Source organism: Empidonax traillii, unplaced genomic scaffold (genome assembly GCF_003031625.1).
Source record: "Empidonax traillii isolate 1590-97213 ecotype Southwest subspecies unplaced genomic scaffold, ASM303162v1 scaffold1601:size85128, whole genome shotgun sequence".
Taxonomy (NCBI): domain Eukaryota; kingdom Metazoa; phylum Chordata; class Aves; order Passeriformes; family Tyrannidae; genus Empidonax; species Empidonax traillii.
In genome coordinates, this window is record NW_020956794.1 from 58,880 (window position 1) to 73,121 (window position 14,242).

At 44.5% G+C, this 14,242-nt stretch overlaps 1 long non-coding RNA gene across 1 annotated transcript; it reads right to left on the reverse strand.

Moving 5' to 3' along the window:
- Positions 1–4,305: 4,305 nt before the first annotated feature.
- Positions 4,306–5,430, reverse strand: LOC114070549. Its single transcript, XR_003573941.1, has 3 exons — positions 5,264–5,430; positions 4,664–4,779; positions 4,306–4,514 (listed from the first exon to the last, which is right to left on the reverse strand). It is a non-coding gene; the product is annotated as an uncharacterized LOC114070549 (long non-coding RNA).
- Positions 5,431–14,242: the final 8,812 nt, after the last annotated feature.

Below are 14,242 nucleotides of genomic sequence, written 5' to 3' on the forward strand. Positions count from 1 at the left end.
CTGGTGTGAGTGGTTGGAGTCTTTCCAGTTTTCCTGGCTGAAGATCCAGCTCCATGTTGGAGGCAGTGCTGGGAGATCTCACTGTTCCCTTGTCTTTGCTCTAGCAGTGAAGGTCACCAGAGCAGCAGAAGGAAGAGCTTTGTCCTGACTCTGCCAGGAAAAGCTGTTTCTCCCCACACAGAGAGGTTTGGGCTTTGTCAGGTACCTGCTGTCCAAGCCTTTTCTCTTTGGAGTTCCCGGGATGTGGTGAAATCCCACAGGAATTCCACGGGAAAGGAACCGCCCCGGGCTCTTGGCAGAAGCATCAGTCTTAGGAGATTAATTTTATACAGGAGAGTTTAACAATAAACAATTTGTCTTGATTGTATCTAAGGCAATTTTACAACCTCTTCACTATTTTCCCAGAGAAGCTGTGGCTGCCCCATCCCTGGAAGTGTCCAAGGCCAGGTTAGATGGGGCTTGGAGCAACCTGGGATAGGGGGAGGTGTCCCTGCCCATGGCAGGGGGTGGAACAAGATGAGCTTTAAGATCCCTTCCAACCCAAACCACTCTGGGATTCTATGATATGATTCCATTTTTTTCCTGTTATACAGGATAAATGTTAACATTTCTGGCAAAATTGCCCTAAAACTACTCCATTGAAAAATGAGCAGGAAAAATGCAGGATTCTCCAGCACCAAAGAGGTTTTGTTATCACTCCCTGTGCCCAAAATAGTGGCAAAGCCATTCCTGCAGCTCAGATTTCTGTCACCATGAATAAACCCAACAGTACTGGGGGTTTATCATCCCAATTCTGGCCATCTCGCTTTGGGAGTTGTGTCCATGGTCACAGCAGCTCCAGCAGCTTCCTCTGGAAGTTTTCTTTCATCCTGATCTTTGCTTTGCAATTTTGGCTCCTGTATTTCTGAAGATTTATAACAGCTCAGGAAGGGATTCCCAAGCCCCTTTTATTCCCAACCCCCGAGGCTTTTCATTTCTTTTAACCTGCCAACCCTTTAACAAATTCACTTTTTCATCTGCTCTGGAGGTGTCCACATGCAGGGACACCTTCCACCACCCCAGACTGCTCCAATCCCTTTCCAATCTGGCCTTGGACACTTCCAGGGATGGGACAGCCATAACTCTGGTCCTCAGAGACACCATTTGGATGGTGGAAACCCCAAACAAATTGCAGGAGCCAAATCTACCCCAAGGAGTCCTTTCGTTAGCCCTCTACCAAGGCTTAATTTTTGTGGTTTACACATGGAAAAAAAAAAATAAAAACAAAAACCCACCCCAGAAATGGTTTACAGGGCTGTCTTTCCTACTGATAGATTACAGCAGAAACTCTTGTGCCATCTGTGCTTTTTCATATCAGAATGATGCAGAGTTTTTAATATCAGAAAAGAGCAGGTACTGAGGCAATGAAGCCAAACCTTCTAAAATGGGAAATTTCAATTGCACTGCATAAAGAAGTAGTTTTCTTCTTTTATTTAGGCTGCGTTTTGCTAATGCTTTTTCTCATTTGAACAACTGGGAAGCATTTTCTGATGAATCACTGATCCTTTTTTTTGTATTTGGAAGCTGAGAACAACCCCTTTTTTTTTTTTTCCCTGCACTGTGAGATACTGCAGTAAATACATTTTTTTAATATTTCACTTGTAGATGTGAATGCATATAAAAAACTGTAAATTCATGTAAATATATGCAAATACAGTCTCTTGAAGACAAAGAATCTGCCTAATCAGGTGTTTGGGGTGGCTTGGATGAAGCTGATGAAAACATCTCCTTGCTGTTGTTTACCCCATTCACCACAGAGATGAAGAAACAACAGGTTATGCCTGGAATTCCCACAATTTTCAACTCGTGATTTCACTCCTGCTCTCACAAACACTATTCTAGAAATCCTTAAAAACTCACCTATGGAAAATAATGCCTAGACTGCAGGTTGAGAAGAGCAGAATGATCTCCAGGTTTAATCCCTGCTGTCTCCATGGCCAAACTGGCAAGGAAATGGAACTCAGGCCTGCCTGTATCCCACTGGAGCACACATGGCATGGGATGTGGACCTTAATAAAAACAAAAAAATACAAAAAAAAATATATATATAATATATAAATAACAATAAATTAAAATGGAGATAAATTTAAATAAAAGTTTATTCTAAAAATTTTTATTATCAGCTATTATTTTAAATTTCCTTAAACTTCACAACATTTTTAGTAGCTGTTGATCCAACCATTGCTGCCAGTCAGGTTCTAGGAGAAATATCTCCCAAAGCCACATTCGATTGCAGCTGGATCATGCAAACTCCAGCTTGAAAACCCCGAAATTCTCTTTTTTCTATTAGTTTGGGGAGTTGCTGTGATCTGTGACAGGGTTTGTAGAGGGAACTTCACGACTTATTCACCCTCACACGCCGTGTCAAGGAATTTCAACCCCCGGGATTAGGATTTGTTGGGAGGGGGATGTTACCACAAGCCTCTCTTTCTCTGAGGATTATACCCACATCAGAATATCCACGGGCCCAGCTTTCTCTGGGAATTGGCAGAGCAGCAGCAGCTTCCCTGCAGGGTGACAGGAGGTGACACAAATATCACTGTGTGGAGCTGGGCTGGCAGCACCGGCCCCTTTAATCCTGGCACTACTGCAGGAAAAATCCCAGGAAAAGCCCTGAGCTCCTCCTGTGCCACAGGAGATCCAGCAAAGGACACGGAGATGAGAATGCAGGAATCTTCCTCCTGTCACTTCAGATTTGTGGGAAATATCATCAGTATTAGTTATAGTTTTGAGGGGAAAAAAAATGGTCGCCAGAATATACAAGGTGCTTTTTTTTTTTTTCTGCTGTGAAGAAAGGTCTGGAAGTTCATCCTGATTCTGGGTGGGAAATGTCCTTTGCTGCTGGGTCAACATTAGGTGTGATTTTGAGGGCACAAAAAATGATCCCCAGAGTACAAGGTGGGGGTTTTTTTCTGCTGAGAAGGAAGGTCTGGAAGTTCATCCTGATTCTTGGTTTTGTTTTCAGTTAGTTGGGTACCTTCATGCAGTTAATTCCCAGGAAGTCTGTGGAGCTGTATCGGTTTTGTGGATCTGCCAGAGGGCAGGGTTAGATGGGATGTTGGGAACAAATTCCTCCCTGGCACAGGTTGCCCAGTAAAGCTGTGACTGCTTCATCCTTGGAAATGTCCAAGGCCACGTTGGATCAAAGGAGCAGCCCAGGCTCATGATCCACATCCCATTTTTTAATCCATAATAATCCCCAGATATTTGCAGAACTACTCCATGCCCAGTGGTTCTGTGGAGCTCCTGCTGCAGGTACCTGCCCGTGTTTATTCTGCCCCTCCAGGATGCCCGAACAGGCCCCTCTTCCTCTCAAACATCTCCCTGCTCAGCTCACCCCTCACAGCCTGGTTTTATCTGCAAGTGCAAGCAAAATCTGTCCAATCCAAGGTGTCCCATGGAAATCTTGGACAGTGCTGGCTCCCACAGATTCCTCTGGAATCACACTTGATGCAGCACCCTGGTTTGACAGGGAACAATTCCCGGCTCCTCTCCCAGCGTGTCTGCCTCCAATCAGCCTCACAAGGATGTTGTGATTGCTCTGTGATGAGATAATTTTCTCGAAACAAGCACAATAAACTCAAATTATCCAGTTAAGGTTACACTTCAAAGGCATTCAGACACGGATAAGTGGGAAGCACGGAATCCACGGAGCCAGATCGGGCTTTTTTTCACAGCTCGGGGACTTTTTTTAGGCACAAAATATTGCAGAACATGTGGGGTTGTTTTTAAAGATAGCACAAGTTGGCAGCAGAGCCACAAAAATGCTTCTCACCGCTTTTGGTGCAACTTGGGGAAATCTGAAGAGCTTGAAGTCTTTTCCTCCCTGACTATGGGTGGATTATTTGGATGTGGAGCATTCCCTTGGAATTTCTTGAATTTACCACACACACAACAACATCCCTGTGGAGGTTTTTAACCCTCCCCAGCTGAACCATCCCTTAAGTCTAAACTCTGTTTAAATATATATTTATATATCTTTTTATATTTATATTTATATTCATATTTATATTTATATTTATATTTATATTTATATTATTTTTATTTATTTTTTATTTTTATATAAATATATATTTGAGGCAACCTTTCTGTTGCACAATTCCACCTGCACCCAGGATATCAAGTGACAGGCCCTGCAATCTGTTGGGGTTTGGTGGGTTGTTATTTCACTGCTCTTGCAGGACAGGCTTGGAAATGTTTTCTTTATATCCCCTTCCTTGATGCCAAAAGTGACCACAAACTCCAAAAAAAAAAAGCTTTCTGTTCCTTTATTTTCCTTCCAGCAGGTGCCAGGATGCTTTTGGAAAAGGTCTGCTGAAAAGCAGGGCACTAAATCCCTTCAGAGCACGGGTTTTGCAAGATCTTGATGTGAAACAATGAAAATTCCACAGTGGAGTTAAAAATTTCATTTTCCCAAGGGCAGAGAGACAACAAAATGGTGTTGTTTTCAACGCCCTTTAATTTAAGTAGTCCCACTGAAGATTAAATAGAGATTTAAAAAAATAATTTTCCACATTTGTGGGACAGGTAGGACAAATAATTCTGCTTTCACTTTTCTGTCCACAAAGAGAGCCTGGAGCTCCTCACTGCTATTTACTGGGGAGCTGAAATTATTTTTTCTTACCCAATTTGCAGTTGCCAGACAGCAGATTTCGTTTTGTTTTCTGCTGCCCTGGCCAGTGTAGGAGTTTTCACATCCAAGTCTTCCTGCTGATCTGTCCACAACCCCTCATCCATGACCTGGAATTGCACATCTCAAGTGTAAAACAAGAACAGGCTCCCAGTCCTGCTGATCAACCTTTGCACTTTGTTCCAATTTTTCTTTCATATGAAACTTGCCCCGATGAAAATGATAATTCTTTCGATATTCAATGAATAATCAATGAATAATCAAAACCAGTGGAGCACATGGAGCACATCCCGAATCCCAAAATATAAATTAACTCGGTCAAATCAAAGTAACTCTCCTGGTACTGGAGATGAGAAGTATAAATTTCCCAGGATTTTTAGCTCTTGAAGAGCAGCTGGACCCCAGATCCCTGCACTGGCAGGAGGTTGTTTTCCTGGCATTCCTGTACCTGCAGACAGGTTGTTTTCCCTGGATATCTGCACTGGCAGGAGGTGGCTTTCCCTGGGATAGCAGGGCTGGAGGAGGTTGTTTTCCCTGGATCCCTGCACTGGTTGTTTTCCCTGGATCCCTGCACTGAAGGTACCCTCAAGGTACCTCCTCATCACTTTGCACTTTCCACCGTCTCCCGCACACAGATTGTAAAACATGATTATTGTGACGTCATTCTGAGGAATTCAGTCCCTCTCTTTGAGCCTTCACCTCAATCCTGGCACTGTCACCCTGTCAGTCCCGGCCCAACGATCCTCCCGACAGCCCTTCCCACCATCAGAACTGACTTTTCCCTCTGTTTGTGCGACACAAAAATGCAATCACCGCGTGCAGAGTTGGAGAGCACGAATTTACAGCGAGCAGGAAAACAAGCCTGGGCTGTAAAATCTTGAAGGTTCGACCCATTTCGGATCGCCGCTCAAAAGCTCCCGGGTTTTTTTCCCGGTGCTGAAACATCAGTCACGCAGCAAAAAAGGGGTCCTTGGCATCATCGAGGCTCTTCTGCCATCTCCTGGGGGAGAGGAGCAAACACCCTCTGGGTGGATTTTAAATTCACGATCTCGAAGTTACGGACGGGAATTGGAATGTTCAGCTCTGCCCTTTCCTTTAAAAAAAAAATAAGCAGGAAATAGATAAGATTAAGGTGAGGATGAAAATATCGGATTTGGATTGGATTTGTAGAGGGTTAATAAAAGAAAACGAGGTTGTTCTGATCTCCATTTCCATGTGCAGAACTGGGAATTGTGGGCTGTTGGTTTTTCCTAAGGTTTAGCCTTGGGAAGAGAAGCTTTGGGCCTAAAGGGGCTCTAAGAGAGCTGGAGAGGGACTCTAGACAAGGGCCTGGAGGGATAGGACATGGGGAATGATTCCTTATTGTCAGAGGACAGGGTTAGATGGGAGATTGGGAAGGAATCCTTCCCTGTGAGGGTGGGCAGGCCCTGGCACAGGTTGCCCAGAGAAGCTGTGGCTGTCCCTGGATCCCTGGGAGTGTCCAGGCCAGGTTGGACGGGGCTTGGAGAAACCTTGGCTGGTGGAAGGTGTCCCTGCCCATGGCAGGGGATTGGACAGAATGGGCTTTAAGGTCCTTCCAACATAAACCATTCCATGATTCTGGGATTCTGTGAAATACAGCAAAGGGTGGATTCAAAGAGAAAAGGTTTAAATAAGAGACACAGTGAAGCTTCTGACATTTCCAAGGAAGTTGTGGAATTTCCCTGATTTGCAGGACCTTGAGAACAAGTCAGAAAAGCACCTCACAGGAACGAGTCAGAAAGAATCACTTCTGCTTTGGAAGGAAAATGTAAATCTGTAGTTCCACATAAATCTGTGGGGATCAATAGACCCCACAGATCTACCAACAGATACATCTGTAGATCACCATAAATCTGGATCAATTAATCTGCAATTCAGTATAAATCTATGGAGGTCAACAGATCTGTGTATCACCATAAATCTGGATCAATTAATCTGCAATTCAGTGTAAATCTGTGGGGATCAACAGATCTGTGTATCACATAAATCTGGCTCAACACACCTGTGACTCACTAGTAGGGTGAACACTGGCAATCCTTCTCTGGTTCATGTCCCATGTCCTGGAGAGACACTTGAGATCCAGGTGTGGGACATCCCTTCCAGCCCAGCACTCTCAGAGGATCCCCCAGGACAGGGTGGTCTCCACGGGGTGCTGACCATCTGCCCCACCACGGGGCACCTGGCACAGCTTCTGGATCACAGCCTGGTTTGAGAGGTGAGGTCAGAGTTGTGTGCAGAGCTTTATCAGGCAATAAACGTTAATATTCCTCAGCCCTCACTGCCAGAGTGTCACCAGAATGGATTTTTTGGTTTTTGTTAAGGAGATGAAATATTGGTGGGAGAGAAGGCTCTAGGAAGGCTCCAATAACTGGACATCACCTGACTGGACATCCCTATCCTCCTGGAAATCTACACCACAGAGAAGTGGTTTGTACCTGTCCCTGTGTTGGTCTGACCTCACAGTGAGGCAGCCTCAGGAACCAGGATCTGCAGTTCCCTCTGTTTTACACAGAACAAACAGTGTTCCTGCCATAAACCCTTGGAGGGAGGGCTCCTGTTCTGTTTGCAGTCTCTGTTCGTTTGTCCAGTCTCTGGATTTGAATGAGAAGACAAGTCCTGATCAGGATCACACTGTCAGTAAGCCATTTACACAGCTTGTCCCTTTATCCTTCTTTTTTTTATTTTTCCCCCCCTGTGTTTGTTCCTCTCATCCAATCCCTCCCTTTCCCCACCTTTGGTTCCTCCCCTAAACATTCCATAGTACATCTGATGGGATCCTGCAATGGTCTTGCCATGCATCCAATAATCTGTCCCACATCCCTGTGCAGGGAGAGAGGATGAAGAGGTGAGGGGAAAACCTCAGCTTTTCCCATTTGACTTGTGGTGGTGGATCTTACACCTGGAAGGAGCCAGAGAATGGTATCCTTGGTCTGGCAGGACAACGAGGCTTTCCCAACCTTCCACTGTGCATCTGGGAGTTGTCTTATTGCCCAGAGAAGCTGTGGCTGCCCTGGAAGTGTCCAAGGCCAGGCTGGATGGGGCTTGGAGCAACCTGGGCTGATGGAAGGTGTCCCTGCCCATGGGGACAGGATGAGCTTTAAGATCTCTCCCAGCCCAAACCAGCCAATCCCTTTTTGTTTTATTTAGTCATAACAGACCTGTTTTTGCTCCAGAAACGTTTTAGACATTGCCTTACCTTGCTGAGGAGTTTTACTGGGACCAGCCTGTGAATCTGTAACTGCAGGAGCCACGTGAGACTAAACCCACTATTGACGTTTGCTGGAGAGCTTTATAATTATGACCTTGACTTCCAGATAATGCTGTGATGAAACTCCCAGTAGCTCCTGCTGCAGATGGATACAAGCCCTTAAGGTAAGAGAGGCTCCCTTGTCCCCAGTGGCAGTTTGTAGCCCCCAGCAGTTTCTCCCCAATTTCCCCAGGTGGTTCCTATTTTTCTTTTCAGGTGCTCCCTAAAAAGGCCATCTCGGGGTTATTGATCATTTTTTTGAGGAAAAAGCATCACCTCTTCTATGTCTCGACTCTGCCAAATATGATTTTGTAAGAAATTAGTGTAACAGAGCTGGGTGTGGGATGGCCTTGCAGAGGAGGAAGGTGATGGATGTTCACAGCCAACATTTCCTTCCCAATATCCCATCTAACCCTGCCCTCTGGCAGTAGGAGGATATTCCCTGTGTCCTGTCCCTCCATCCCTTGTCCCCTCCAGCTCTCCTGGAACCCCTTTAGGCCCTGGGAGGGGCTCTCAGGTCTCCCTGGAGTTTCCCTTCTCCAGGTGAACCCCCCCAGCTCTCCCAGCCTGGCTCCAGAGCAGAGGAGCACCAGCCCTTGGAGCATCTCCACGACCCTCTGAGACTCTTTCTGACTGGCAATTACAAACCAGTTTTGGTCAGATGTTCAACCTGGTGTAGATCTCCACAGTTCACAGTGGACAGTTCTTTGGTACAGTGTCTTCTTCCTGGAATGTAAGAGCAAAACAATCTTCCCGTGCGCTGCTCTGTGAATGAATTCATCCCTCTAGTCCTGAGTTGCCTCTGCTGTTGATTTGTCGGGGTTCAGACCTTCCACCCTTCCCAAAAAGCAACTTTGTCACCAGTTTTATAGGTGGAATTGTCACTCTTTGTTATTGCTGCAAGCCAGAGTTGATCTGCCGTGGCTTTGTGTGGTCACTCAACCACATCTTCCCTTCTGTCTCCACCCAGAACCACCACAAGGTCTCTGCCAGAGGCCTCTCAAGTTTGAGCCAACAAGGTGATCAAAGACAGGGAACAGCTTTGGAGGACAAGGAGGTTCACGACACAAAGGGAATTCAGTGACATGATCAGGCAGCAGCTTCATCGTAATCACAAATACTTCCTTCTCATCCCCAAATCCGCCCCACACTTGGGACAAACTTCAAAAAAAACACCCAAAAAAGTCTTCCAGAGCAATGAAATGCTGATAGAACTCATGAGCAAATGGGGACACAGTCCCTTGGAAGCAGCAGAGAAGTATCACTGGATGTTCTTGTGATTCTTGAAGGCATCTGTGAGTGGTTGTCCTCCCATAATTAACCCTTCTGCATAATTGTCCCACTCACCCTTTTACTCTCCTCTTTCCCAGATTAAAGGCCCATCAACACCTTGGTCACCCTGCACTGGATTCTCTGTCTTTTCCCCTCCTGGCACCACCAGGAGAGGGGCTGGACATCAAGGAAAATCAGCTGCCTGGGCTAAATCATCTTAATCCCAAATAAATGGAGACACTCAGGTGTGGGAAGACATAAATCTGGGGTGTATTTACCATCTACAGCAGAAGAATGCTGAGTGGAATATTGAGATTCACTGGAATAAGACAGAGAAAACATATTGATGTCATCAAAAAGTATCTCACCATGACTGGGCTGAAAACATAAAAAAAAGACCTTTGTCATTAATTCTGATTCCAGTGTCTGGCAGTGCAATTATCCCAGGAAAAAAGGAGAATATTGGATTTGTCTTTCAGATTCCTGGGGAAAAAAAAAAAAAAAAAAAAAAAAAAAAAAAAAAAAAAAAAAAAAAAAAAAAAAAAAAAAAAAAAAAAAAAAAAAAAAAAAAAAAAAAAAAAAAAAAAGAAGAGAGAAGCTTCTGGAAAGATCTAACAGCAATGTTTATTTAAACCCTGTGATTTTTTTATCAGGACATGGCAAAATATTTAATGCAAATAAATGGTCTTTGGCTGTACCATGACTTTTATAGACTTTTTATTGCTCATAAACCAAGTCATATCATGGTTGGTACTTTCTCTGACTCTTGTAGTTAAAATATTACCCCAAGGACAATCCCACCTTTGTGTGCTCAGTGTTTGCTGAGCAATCCTTGGAGATCCTTGGATCAGCTTTGCCTCCATTCACTCTGGTTTTTTACCAGGAAAAGCTTTTAGCACTGAAATTTCCTCAAAAAAAAATTTAAAAAAAAAAACCCTAATATTTTTTTTTAATTAGTGAAACCTGTTCTTCTTTTCCAAAACAGAAATTCACGCATATTGAACAAAATGACAAAAAGAAAAGGGACTGAGCACTGGAATGGGCTGCTCAGAGATGTTGTGGAGTCTGCATCCTTGGGAATACTCAAAAATCACCTGGAAACAGTCCTGGGGACCTCTTCGGGCAGGGAGGTTGGAACTGGACCCCAGTTGTCCCATTAACCACTCTGTGATTCTGAGAAGAAATGGTTTGCAGCCTTAAATCGCTGAGAGTTTGAAAGGATGGAAATGGTTTTTGGTAGCAAAAGAACTTCTTTTTCTGCTTAGGGGAATTAAAAATAAATAAATAAATAAAATGGAGTGGGAAAAAAAAAAAGGCAGAAAAGTGAAATAAAAAAAATCAAGGAGAAAAAACCAATCCAAACTTCAAAAACTAAAGGAGAGAGCCTGGGAAGTGGGTGCCAGCAGGAGGGACTAGAATTGGCAGCCAATAAGTAGAATAAAAGGATATATCAGGCAAAATTGAGAGGCCAAAGCAGAAATTTGGAAAAGCTGGTCAGAGTTATGAGAATGGTGAGAGAAATTTGAGGGGAAAAAAAACAGGCACAAAAGTCTGTACATATAAAAACAGTGGGGAAAGGAAAAATCCCACATCAACTGGTAAGTGTGGACTTACTCTGAACACCTGAACACGGAATTCCACAGCAATAAAGTGATGAGGGAAATCAGAGACAGAGACTGTGAAGTGATGGACTCAGGGAGGAGCAACCAAGTCTCTAGAATTTGGGAACTGATTGAATTTGTCATCTCAGTGATCAAGAAAAAATAAAAAATCCAGTGTTGGGATTTAGCAGTAAAAGAGCCATTATTATTTTTATTATTATTATTATTATTATTATTATTATTATTATTATTATTACTATTATTACTATTATTATTATTATATTGTTGTTGTTGTTATTGTTATTATTATTATTACTAAAGTGGGTTGTTATTGTTATTGCCAAGGTTCAAACCTGGGGGTTATCAGGACAGTCCAGACCACGTTTCCCTCCCTGTGGATCAGAAGGAAAGAGGGAGATGATTTAGAAAAAAGAATTCGTAGATTCTAAAGCTTAAAAGCTCTGCATACCCCCAGCGTGAACTGGGATTTAGCACCTGCCAGGGAAAGGTGTGAAAGGTGTTAAAGAGCAATTCCTGCGTGGTTAAGGATGTGGATGTAAAGTCTGTGTTTGAGAAAGATAATTTGGGCAATCCTTTAATTAGCAGATGCTCCGTCTCCCTGTTATCTGCCGACACACCCTGGGAGGAAAGGGCACCTCAAACCCTGAATTTACCTGCCCAGCATTTTGTTCCACCCTTGGCAAAAAAATCCTCCTTTTTATCAGGGACCTTTCCCTCAGTGCAAACATCCCCCTGCGTTGGTGAAGTCACCTCGACCTCTCTCTCTTCTCCTGGACAGCTGAGTAGCACAATAATCACTAATCATCACCCCAGGAGGACCTGCCGTGTCCTTCTGCTTCGACCTCTGTTTAGTGCTTCTGCTCAAGAATTCCTACCTGAAATCCAACCTAAATCCACCTTCCTTCAGCTTAAGGCCACTCCCCCCGCCATGGCCTTGGAAAATTTTCCTTTCTCTTTTATTACAAAAGAGCTCCGTGGCCACTAAAAGGCTTTGAAATCCTTAGCCCACATCCTTCTCTTTGAACTTGGCCCTAAATCTCCTTTCCATTTCCTCCACCCTCGCTGGTGTAATCAAGAACGTGGGCAGTTCCAGCAGCAGGAGAGCAGGAAGATCCTTTTTTTTCCCTTCCCTCCTGTGCAATCTCCATCCTGCAGCTGCTCCATCATCCTCCTGTAAAGGATGTCGAAGATAAGGGGTTTGCACGTGAACGACGTGCAGAGAGAAATTCATATTGCTCAAAGGGGGCACTGTTATACTCCCAGAAGTGCCCTATAAATTGGAGCAAATTTTCCCAAATAATTAGAAACGGCACCACAGAAAATCACACATTAGTGTTCCCTCGATTTTTTCACTTTTAAAACAATGTCAGTCCTTTAGCAAGGAGCACAATGTGCAGAATACCAGATCTGGGCAAGTCCTAAACTCCAAAACCAGCCTGAAACTCTCTCAGGTCAGAACATAAAATCCTGTAGTTTGGTTAAAATCTGATTCCAGAATTGCCCATCTGGTCATTGGGTGAACACTCAGAAACAAGGCCGTGGCAGCTTCTGAGAAAAACTTCCTTATATTGGGGCAATCCCCAAAAGCTGAGTGTATCTAAAATTTGGTCCAGTGGCATCTTCCCTCATCCAGCTCCCAGGGACAGACCCCACTCCCAGGGATGTGCCAATGCCCATCCCACCCATTTGCAGCCAAACTTGGAGGTACAAAAATATTTCCTGAGACAGGAAAATTTTGATATACAAAAAACTGACGAATATTCCCTTTGATTTGGCTTCAGGTGGCTCTGATGAAGTTGCTCTGTTCTTTCCTACACAGCCCCTCAACAGAAAACGCTGTAGAAGAGACAAAAGCTGACTCAAACAAACCTCACAGATAAATCCACGTAGGTGCTGCCTACTCAGGGTCAAGTTACAGGTGAGTGTGAAATGAATCAGTTCCTAAACCATCAGACTGAGCGTGGAAATATCTTATGGATCCTCTGCAGCATCTGCTCACAACACTCCCAACAGGATTTCTTGCCTTACCCCGCCCTTTGGCCTCTCATCACCTGTTTTGCTTATTCCTCATGTACAGCAACAAGAAATGGGATACAGCATTTTCTGACAAGAGCCCAGAGCCAAGAGCTGATTGTCTGCAAATCTCACCCGAGGAGGGAGATAACGACAGCAGGGTGACGTCTGTGTTCTCATTAGGGATTAAATATTAATGGGGAATTACGGAATCATATCAGAGAATCCCAGAGTGGTTTGGGTTGAAAGGGACCTTGAAGATTATCCAGTCCCACCCCACTGCCACGAGCAGGGAAATCTTCAAGCAGCCCAGGTTGCTGCAAGCCCCCAGCCTCAAGGCATCAGAAGAACCTTAGTTTGAGACTTTCTCTTTGGAATTTGCTGTTGGAGGGTTTTTTCCTGGAGTGCTCAACACTCTGCATGCAAGGAATCCTCCACATACACAGCTTTTCTGTCCAATGGAACAGGAATTTGTGCACCCAATGTTACTTTTTAAGCAGCATTTCTGGATTTAGGCACCCACTCTCTGGGCTCAACGTGCAGTTTTGGAGCACTGAGAGTCTTGGTGGAACTTGGTTGCTGAGCTGAGGGGTCCCAGATAGAAAAAATGGAGGCAATAATTCAACAGTTAAAAAGCAATAATTAAAATCTCAGATACAACCTTACATTGCTATGAGAGAGCTGGGGGGGCTCAGCCTGGAGAAAAGGAGGCTCAGGGGGGACCTTCTGGCTCTGCAATCCCTGATAGGAGGGGGGAGCCAGGGGGGGTTGGGATCTGCTCCCAGGGAACAGGGACAGGAGGAGAGGGAACGGCTTCAAACTGTGCCAGGTTGGACATCAGGAGGAATTTCTCCCTGGAAAGGGTTGTGAGGATCTGGAAGGGGCTGCCCCAGGATATGGTTAAATCCCCACCCCTGGAGGTGTCTGAGGAACAACTGGACGTGGCACTCAGTGCCCAGGTGGGGATGGGGCACAGATTGGACTCCATGACCTTGGAGGGCTTTTCCAACCTCAGTGATCCTGGGATTCTGTGACAACAAATGAGTTTAAATTCAGGACATAGAAACAAGATAAGTTTTATTGCAGTGAATACCTGGACATGACACACCTCATACAGGGGAGAAAGCAAGTAGGCAAGGCTGTCCCAACATAAAACCCACCCTAAAACCCAGCAAAAAAACATACAGAAAAATTAAAAAAATCCAAATCATTACTGGCTTTTATTTCATATACAGGTTATAAACATGGGCAGATCCTTCCTTCACTGCCTTGCCACCAACAAGTACAACCACGAGGCAGTGCTTTCATTTCCAAGTCATTCCAGCACTGCAGGTTTGAATTCCTTTCTCCTAAAGGGAGCTTAAAGAACATGGATATCCAGCCAGGTGGGAAGTGTCC